This window comes from Haliotis cracherodii, unplaced genomic scaffold, assembly GCF_022045235.1.
Source record: "Haliotis cracherodii isolate W230 unplaced genomic scaffold, xgHalCrac1.p SCAF_3, whole genome shotgun sequence".
Taxonomy (NCBI): Eukaryota; Metazoa; Mollusca; class Gastropoda; order Lepetellida; family Haliotidae; genus Haliotis; species Haliotis cracherodii.
The window spans coordinates 44280208-44291426 of NW_027266286.1; the positions used below are offsets into that span (position 1 = coordinate 44280208).

General features: G+C 36.4%; 1 pseudogene; it reads right to left on the reverse strand.

Moving 5' to 3' along the window:
- Positions 1-6345: 6345 nt before the first annotated feature.
- On the reverse strand, positions 6346-11219 carry LOC139475448 (uncharacterized; annotated as a pseudogene).

Consider the following 11219-nt stretch of genomic DNA (forward strand, 5'->3'; position numbering starts at 1 on the left):
ACTTAAGAGCATCAAATTCCCTGCCATCATTAATTAATTGACGCATAATTTTGATGCTGCAGAGAGAAGGAATTAAACTTTAATGTATGGCAATTTAAACAGGCGAACATGTAGCTTGAATATACTACACGGAGCTTTTGCAAGGCAAGTGAAAGGCATGAAGGTGCGTTGTTATATTTACCACAAATAAGACAAGGCTGATACGCAAAAAAAATAATTATTGAGCTTTCAAAACTATACTATTGAATTGGGAAAGAGTGCCTATTAGTTTTAGAGATATGGTCCGGACAAACACACCACTATGAACAGAGTCATCGTCAAATGTGTTGCCTTGGAAACAGGAAAAACTTAATTATTGTTACATTCCTAAATAGCAAAAGGCACCACTTCAACCCTTGTAATACAAGTACCAAGACCTTCGCTGACTGGTCTTTTCAGATGAAGATGTCTCCAAAATCCATGACAGATGATGGATTTATATACACAGGACAAGACGACAGTCTACTGTTTCAAATGCAAAATTCGCGTTCACCGATGGATACCATAAGATGACCCGATGACGGAACACTTCAGACTGTCCCCTCACTGTACCTCATATATCCACATGGTGTTCGACTCCAAGGTCAACAACGAGGCAGGGTAGGATGCAATAAAACACTATTTACAAGGGTGCATCTGTTCATTCGAGAGCGAGACAACCCCACGTTTACTACCATCATTATGAGCCAGCTACTGGAAAAACATGTGACTTTTCTATTGATGCTGAAACAAGCTAACACCAAGCAAAGAAAAGCTTTTCTGATGCATGCATCGCGTGAACAGTTTATGGATGTTATCACTCTGTTATTCAACATTTTAAGAGGGAATATACACTCATCGGATGAGGATAAAATTCGACTGTCACGTCACAAGAAGTGCATTCGATCCTTGGCTGGCAAGACAATAAGTCGACGTGAAAAACGTGAGTTGATACTCGCACATCATTCTGTTCTCCCGGTTTGCATCAGAGCCTGTCGAGCATACCTCTCGTCGTCAGCACAGTCGGACGAACACGTTCATCATGGGCAAACCTTTGGTTCTTCTGACGAGAGAGACGTATCAGAGATTGATGACCAACCGAGAAGAACAGAATCCACAGACGACAGTGAATCGGACAGCGGAAGATCCTCAGACAGCGAATACTAATAGACTTGACAATGATACATCACTACCTGTTACAGAGGGACAAACTGAAAGGGAGATCATGATTCAAGTTCCTGACCAGTTAATTAGAGACATTTCCCCTACGAACACAATAGGGAAGATAATGGCGTTGTGGTTGTTTGTTAAACAAAACATTCTGAGTGGACAATTGAGTTTGGATAAACATTTGCAAGTTTTACTGAGCAATGGAAATGTATTACATAATTCAAACATTGTGGATTTGATTTGCTATATCGTTATGTCACCTGATCAAAACAGACGGCATCCAGAAGGTTATCGTGAGTTTCGTATACTTTTAAAACATTTAAATGTTCAAAAGCATCTCGTGAAAAAGCATCAGACAAAAAAGGAAGACAAACTAAATCGTGTACAAACTTTAGTTATCAAACGAAAAGCAGTTGATGGTGTGCCAGGCAACGTTGCAAAATCAAGAAAGTTAGAACTTTTTTAAAAATGTACATTAACATGTATATCCATATAGATTATGAACAATTTGTCAATTCAAATTAGGCATAAGATGAAATAAAATGTTTGTGACAATGTATGACATAACTAATGTTTTACATTCACCAACATTGTTATCCTCTTAAAAAGGTTGGAATCTTTGTTCTCAATGTATAAATTCATTGTGATAAATTAAAAAAAAATTAATGTAGATCTCATTTTATCAGTGTTTTTTTTAAATCCCCTTTCCTAGAGAACACTCGTTACACTATGGCTGCAGCGATTGTCCAAGGATGAAGAGTGAAACAAGGAGAAGAAGATTAAGTCTACATTGTTCATTGACTTATGATGTCACAAGATCAACTTTGCATATCAGAAGATCATTCAACAAATGAACAAAGCTACCAAGCACCATTTGCTTAACACGTCTAACTAGATGCAGTTGAAAACTATAATATTCAAATTCCAACTAAGGTTGATGGAGTTGCTTCTCTTTGATTAAGCTGACGATAAGAAAGGGTGCTGTTGTCAAAACAGCCAGTTGTTTATCTGATTTTCATTAAAAAGGTTAAATCATGTTTGTATTTCACATTGGTGTATTTTCTACGTAACATGGTACACTATATTATAAAAAAAACATTGACAGTTTACTGAAGATTATTGATCAGTCTAAATAACATACGAGTAAAAATGTCCTGTAAATACACTCAACATGGATTAAACGATGTCACGGAGCAGTAGATCATAGAGTGCACATTGATGAATGAGTGCGTATCTTCTACACCTACATTCACCAGAAAGGGAAGTGCTTTATATACCAGAAAATTACAAAAAAAGATACAGTTTACTAAAGTGTAGTGTTTGCAGTACAAACATTCCAGTAAAAACTTCGACTGCATTCATTAGAAAATATCACACACCATAAAACAGGGTTCAAACACAGTAAACATTCATTCCATCTTGTCACAACATGTTTGACACGCATGCACACACGCACACACACACCTCTGCCACACCACCCCTGTTGACATGGATAAACTCGGATACAATGTACATCCTCTCCAGTAACTGTTGATATAAGGTGGTGAATTTCAACTCAGTGTTCGGCACAAGGCGAGACCATCGTAACAATAGCCTACGTGTCATTTGTAATTGGATAATTCAACACGATTCATTCAAAATATGTTAAATAAACTTCAGTATAAAATTTTCACACAACTCATAACCATACTTCTTTTTATCGTGTTATCATGATAAACATGCTACCACCCCATGGGTGTACTTAATCTAGTGAGAATAGCAAATAATAATGTTTATACTCTACATTAATCCCATTGAATTTCTTATCTTAAAAAACAAACTTGCATAGTTGCCAACACCACGGTACAACAATTAAAGTTGACACAGTAAGACTTCCCCTCCCTCTCATCTCTAACTGGTATGAATAAAACATTTTCACAAGGTTCTACCCACCATTGAGTTTAACCATCCACTCTTTCTACCTTTTTCAAATCGTAAATCTGACAAGCACACAGCTGTTCATACGTGACATGATTCGCAAAACTGCAGCCATGACTTGACTGTTTATACAAGAAATTAAATTGTGAATATAAGTCGTACCGTTAGAGAGAAATATCTGCACTTATATAGCAATACACGCACGTGAAACAACCCTCAAACAAACCACGTCTTAGACTACGAAGTGTCGAGTCAGTTGAAATATATATTAATCTATTTTTTGTCAGAACTCGAAGTTTTCATCCAGTTTACAAGAACTTGTAATTTTCAATTCTGTGCACAATTGATATTGACTATCAGTGGAAAGCTTTTCATTTGCAATAGACAGTTGAAAACTCTATCAATACAGAATAGGAACTGTTGGCAAATTACAATTTTAGATATTAGTGAAATTAAAGATTCCATAGAACTGATTATTTCTGGAGAGGCGACGATCATTTTTGTTAACTCAGGTAGGTTTACAAATTACCATATTCATATATCTATGTTTATAGGTAATGTCTCGAGCTCTAGTGTACAATCCGTCATTGGGAATAATTCTGACAATTGACGATTGGTAAAATTTTGTATGTCATGAAAAGTTATTTTTTTATAATACTCACGATTAAGGGTTTTTCTTCTAAATAAACCTTCGTTGTTGATTATCTAAAGAAAACACCCAAAACATGTTTTTAGTTATTAGTATAAATTTCAAAAGTGAAATAAGTTGTTGGTGGTTTTACTTCGAATTCCGATCTGAAACTCTTCCATATACATACTATCATAATAACTTAATTTGACAACCTCTGTCCGTGTGGGTATAACCTTTGCTAACCTACATACATAGCTTATTTGGTAAGCAACACTCAAATGATGAGTCCCTGTGAGTGTGGTTAATTATCTCAGCGTGAGACAATAGATACATGTGTCAACATTATTATATTCATCATGATAAAATTACTCTATTTTAATCATAAGACAACATAGGCTATTTGAATGAGGTGGGGGTCAATAGATATCCCATGTTTATAGGGTCTAAAGGTGAGATGAAGTTCCCCAAGAATTACATTGTTTATAATAGTTCAAAAACAAAATGCCAACATATATGCCAGACAGTCTTTTCTCATGAGTTACAAAGTTTTATAATTTCAAAAGACATAATGCCGACACAGGTCTGTGATCTTTACATTTACAAATGAAGATCAATGACACACCGCCTTAATTTTGCTGTATAAAGTCGACTAGTTGATTGACATGTCAACAGGGTAGTCATTTTTTTCTCACGTGCAGGTATGTCGTATGACACTATAAAAAGCGAACGTTATTCATTCGACTGATATCATTCCATAATGAAGGGCATTATCTTGGTTGCGATATTTTGGTTTTCGTATTTTGTTGTCTGTAAAAATCATATACTGACAACAAAAGGTAGATCAAACGGACGTACTCTTGAGTGTCCCCCGGGGGGTAGGGGTACATACAAACACCTCGTGGGTGCCTCCTACCCTGACATCTACGTGATCAAAATGAGAGAGGGGGACAAGATAGTGATATCAGAGATTTTGTTTCCGAATTTGAAAGTTAGTGTTGTTTGTCTACAACCTTGACATGACTGAAACAATGTTAAGAGTGACGTTGAATTCTCAAAACGAAACTACTATTATTTTCCATGATGAATATTTTACAAAATATTATGTTCTGTTTTCAGACCATCCGCGGATCATCGAGTGTTTAAGGTGAAGACCTGGTGCATTTTAATCACAGGTCTATTCAAATTAATCAAGAAGTCTGTCGATGTAAGTACAACGTAATCAAAAGATCCATGTTGGTTATTATTTTCAAGATTTATAGAATATGTTTATATGTTCTCTTACACCGAAGAAAGTATATGAATTCAGTAATTCTACTATTAGATGTGTAAATTTGAACAAGTTCTTTAAATTGCTTCCAATGTGTCCTGAACCTTCTTAAAAACAGGTGCTGCACGCATAAATCATCTTATTTGCTTAAATCTTGAGCATGTTAAGTCCCACCTTTGATGCAATATAAAACAGGATAACAAAAATATGTATTCATGAATAAGAGAGATATCTCATTCGTATTATTATAAAAAACAAGCTTTTGAAGTATTACCAAAACTGCTGTTCCACATGCATTTCGCGAGCATAGTAAGTGTTTGTATTTACGGGTGACAGTGGGGTGATTCAATATTACTGATGTCTCAAAATGCTCTAAATTAGCTACCGATCTCTTTCTCACCCCTAGCATTTATTTGTAAATTTCAGATACAACGTCAACTTATTCCACTGATACTTTACCTACTACTACTAATACCATTCCTACTACTAATACCATTACTACTATTATTACTACTACTACTACTACTACTACCACTACTACTACTGGTGCTGCAACTTCTATTGCTACTACTGATACTTTTATTACTACTGCTACCACTACTACTACTACTGCTACTACTACCCCTTCTACTACTACTACCACCACCACTACTGCTGCTACTACTACTACTACTACTACTACTACTACTACTAGTGCTGCTGCTGCTGCGGCTGTTTCATCCTTATTTATTCACTCTTCCAATGCTACAACCCATATATATTATATTATAGCCTCTTCTCACATAGTTACTGATGGTGAGGATAATGATGAAGATGACGATGAAAATGATCTCAAGGCAGTGGTTGGGAGTGTAACAGGTACATTAATAATAATAATAATAATTGCTATCGTTTTATTCATTAGATATCGAAAGTACCAAAAGTATAGACGAAATATTATCAACCATCATGATCGTTACCACATTGAAAACCCAATATATACAAGTACCACTCAATCTTCAGAAAGTACAGTTTAATAATATTCATTTCTAGCTACTTCTACTGTTCTTAAACATTTGTATTCACACCGCTTCTTCCATTCTTTTCAGCTCGTCTTAAATCCCTCACAAACGGTATAGTTTCACTGATTGTGCTGGTGTTGTTCGAGATAGCTTCGGGTATTGTTTTCCGTTTTAGGAAAGAAATACTCCAACGGTGTCGTGGCGTACAACGTCGACACAATCACGAGAACGAAATAGCAGAAGATACCGCTTGAGCATACATGTAGTCATATTCACTCCTCCGTCCGTCTACCTACTTGAACACGACGACTTTGTTGTGTCTAAACGCAATATTGTAACACTTACGTATTTCTGAGTGTTTGATCCTCAGACTCGACACTTGGTAAAGATGAGGGAGTTTGCAGTGGTAGTTGGGTTCCTGGCATAATTGGTGTAAAGCTGCATTGTGCATCCAGCTTATTCAGTGGTTTCTGTTCAAGCAGGGTAATTCCATGTAGTACATGTATGAGTTTGTTTTGAAAATATCAATTCTAGAAACAGCCATATAATATACATGTAGCAATGGCAATCTTAATGTTTAACAAAGGAGATAATTCTATGGATATATAACTTCTTTAATGCATCGTAACGGTGTTAATACTGACAGTGTTATCAAGCAAGTGACGTCCAGAAATATGCATTAGGGAGGTTAAATACATATGGATAATTGGTGTTTGTACAAGGTGTGATGATGACAGATTAACATGTGCGATAAGGTTCAGATAAGTATAAGGCTTGATTGATGTACATATAGACGAAAAAGGATTATCAAGACATGATAGTAAGGCAATTCAGTAACAGTATGTTCAAGTTGACTGGAAGCCAGTATTAAGAGAAAAACGATTAAGATTTATAGCAAAACTGTATTGTTTACTATCATGCCTTGTTAATGAAATTGCAATATCACGGCGGGGGACACCAGTAATTGGCTTCACACATTGTACCCATGTCGGGAATCGAACCCGGATCTTCGGCGTAACAAGCGAAGGCTCATATCAAGCATAAATATGAAGCAATGAATACGTGTCCAACAATAACAAGATGAATGTTGTGGTGGGTACAATTGATGTCTCTGAGATGTCGTATCTCCAGTAAAACCTCTAACAGAAACATGAAATATGCAATCGTGTAGACAATGCACTATTACGTTGAACTGTTATACATGTATAAGGAACCATGATTTTCGACTTGATTAAAACTTACTTACCCATTCCAGACTGACCAGATAACTAAAATAATAACATGTCTTTTATAATTGCTATGTCGGAGAGAGTGAGTTTGGTTTAACCCAACTTTAAGCATTATTTCAGTTATGTTGTGTCATCTTAAAAAGTGATGCCGGTATAGATCCTTGACACTTACACCTTTAGTGAAGACCATGAGCCCATGTATGGCGCTGCAGGCCAAGAACCAGGACACGCTTGGGATTCAATACCTGTCTCAAGAGGATCTTTGCATGGCTAAGCAATGAAATGTAACACGACTAGTTGTATTTGTAATGTAAAAAACACTTTACAACTAGTACAACAATAGTGCACTGAAATACTTACATGCACAGCTCCTGTCTTTCAGAAAAATCTTGAAAAAATATATTTTCTTTTGGTCGTATGCTTGGTAAGTTTCCTCAAAGGTTTGGAATCTGTTAAGTAAAATATATAATAGAACAAAAACATTGAACAACACAGCAACGCATTCAAAGATGAAATAAGGTAACAACTGTAACACTTAACCATCTTTGGAGATCACTCGATTTATCAATCCGTGGTCCGTTATACAAACGCTATCTAAGAGCTACGTTTCTCACAATGTTAGTGTCTGGACAGTCGATCGTCTTGGTGCTATGAGTATTTTGTGAAACAGAACCCAGTTTGACCTGTTTCTGGCAATACACTGATGCTTTAACCATTGGAAAGGACACCAAAGGCTAAAATGTACAAAACATGCAATCATAAATGTGAAACACTATAAATGGTACATATAACACCAACTATTTTGGTCTTTATTACTTGGTTTACGGATGCGCCGATCCAAAGTTTGCATAAAGGATAGGTTCAATAATTGTATCAAAACAGCCAAAGGCAACGGTTATTTACCCGTTTACATGCATCCTTTTATATCAATAAAGATAAATTGTAACGTTCATTTGTTTTCTGACATGCATGTAATTATCCATTTAGTTCCAAATCACGAAATGCTCACCTGACTTTGAAGAGGATATTATGCAAATATTTCCACCAATCTGTTTATCCCCTTTGATATGGTCCATTTTTGCAGCAAAGATATGTTTGTACTTTCCACATTCAATATCAGCTACAGTTGGGAAAATATCGAAGTTGGGATGCTTGTCCCTGTATAAGACAGACATAGTTTATTCAGAACTGTAGAAAATGACACCACAACAATACTTTAAATTTGAATATAAACTGACCTGCTTAAAGTGTTTCGTACAAGCTACATTTATATGTACTTGCACATGAGTGCCACATCTGTGTCGGTCATTGCCTGAATAAAGGATGCTGGTGGTATTAGAATTAATGATGCTGACCCTGGCGGTATTTACCTATGAGCCTTCAATGCTTCATCATGACCGGATTGCTGTACATGAAGCTGCCTTTCCACTTATAGATGCCCTGCTTGCCAAATCAAGCGATATGATGTCCCTCTGTCCCTTAACGGTGTGCATCAATGTAGAACTTTTCATGTCTATGAACTCAGATAGAAATTCAAATTCATTGCGATTTAAGAAACACAATCCTTTTCCACACGAGCCATTCGCAGTCAGTGTAATAACACTTGCTGCTTGAGTAACTGCAACAGACCTTAGAATTGATTTGACAGCAGCATCCCGCTTAACCTTATTCATGGAGATTGAGGTAGGATTGGAAAACATTGCTTGTTTCTCCAGCTCCGGAAGACATGAGCTAAGGTTGTTTTCTTCATCGATGACACCTCTAATAACACTGATGTCATTCATAAGTGTTCTCAGAGCTTCTATTACACCTCGAGCAACAAAGTTGTTATACATATCAAGTCTCCTGACTATGTCTGTTTGACCATTGACAAAGCTAAGTACCAGAACAGCTTTGTTGCTGCTAAACACAAACGCATCACAGATGAGCCTGCTCGGAATTCATATCCTTTTATTGTGCATGTTTAAGGCAACAACAAATGTGTACCCTAAATACACAAAGATGTCTTTCAAGTCAAGACACTTCAAATTGTCCAAAACCTTTGGATGTTGCTTTGCTATTGAGAGCTCCATTGTATTGGGGAAAACTCTCATTTTGCCTGTGTGAAAACAATAAGAAATTAATATTGTCACCACATCATGAGCGCCTTGAACTTCTGGTTTGGGATAATGCTTGTGTAATGCAAACTTACTGGAAAAGAAAGTCACATGCATACAGCCAACTAAATAAGATAGTTATGTGAGCTTCCGGTATAAGTACTCTGACCTTCATTTAGGCCAATCGTATGCTTGCCTATTTCTAGTTGACAACATATGGGTGCTATACAAACATGTCATTTACATATACATGTGTCGGAACAGCGGCAGAACTATTTTCACGCCAGTAAACTTGACCTCACTCTTCAAAGGTCACACAGAACCTTACCACTTCAATACCTCACCCTAAGGATGATATGTACAAAATGACATCCTATTACAGTAACCCCAAACAATTTTGAGTGTATAACCTTGAGAGTATATTTGACTCTCAGTATCAGTACTTCAAGAACATGACATAGGGATGTTCATCATATATACCAAGTATGATGTTACTCATTGAGAGCAGGTCACTATCACATACAACATTATCACACGGTCGCCATAATATGAATGTGCCAAACATATCTGTAGGTTGTAAGAGAAATATACATCTTATTGATATCTCTTCAAGATCCGTGTTGTTAACGGTCACCATGATTAACTTTCGATATCGCAAGATTGTCATCTCTGTACATTCATAAGTATTTAATGTTAATATAAAACAAACAAAACACACTTGCAGAAAAAGGCATTTAGAGAAAATGGTGAACATATTTTATGAATGGCCTTGACCTTAAAAATAGATTACTTCTAACTTTTGTGATCTTTTCTGTACCACGTTTCATTGACATAAAAAAAACACCTTCTTGAGAAAAGTAGGAAGCCTTGAGGGTGTGCCTTGACCGTGACACATGGCACATCAAAATATAAATACAAATCCCCAAGGCTATTTAGGATATATATTTCTGAGATGTCTGTTGGTGGCGGCGGCAGCCAGATTCAGGCTAAAACTTAAAGCAACCCAAAACAATGTGTCTTGTTAACGAATACTGCCATACGCATTGTGAAAACTACACACTTCAGAATCAGAGTCACCTTCATATTGGAGGGCGAAGCAATTGATGCAGATGCACTCTTTGTGAAGCCATTGAGCACGGACATGGAACTGACAAAGCGAGAATCATAGGGAATCCGGAATACGAAACCACGATTTGGGGTTTGTGACACGCCTGAGCAACTCCATGTTACGTCTCAGATAATTGGTTCACCCATTCCCAAGGGTAATTTAACCTCATACCTAAAATATAAATTTAAATGCATACCGCTTGTCTTTGTTAGATCATTGAAATAAGCCCCAAGTTCGTCCTCGAAGGCTTCCAGGTTGAAAGAATCGTGTAGTTGTCTGACCTGTGAGGTCTCCTTCACTGCAATAACAAACCATACTGAGAAGATAATCTTTGAAAGTTACTGTCAAATTGTAAGTATATAAGTAGTTTTATTTCATCATTACATTCATGCTCAACACACAAATAATGCAAAACATTTAATAATTAGGTAAAAGAGATTGTAATGAATTTCCGAACTTGCATTATTAAATATAAAACGCCAACGGAAGAGAATAAATGGTCTCGAATATAAGCCAAAATATAAATAGGAAATTGTGTTCCCTGGAATCAGACATCTAAAGAATGTATTTTGTGCCTTTGATAAACTATAGTCTGTTATGCAGTTGGGAAGTTATTTAAGGGTAACTTTCACGAAACTATATTTTGGTTCTTGTCCTTGTCTGCCTCTAAAACCGTCTACATCACCTTAACGTGAACTCATATCTTCCAAATCACATGGAGAACACATGATCTCCTCATCTGATGATGAAGATAAACTTGAATCGGTTTCATCTGAAGACAT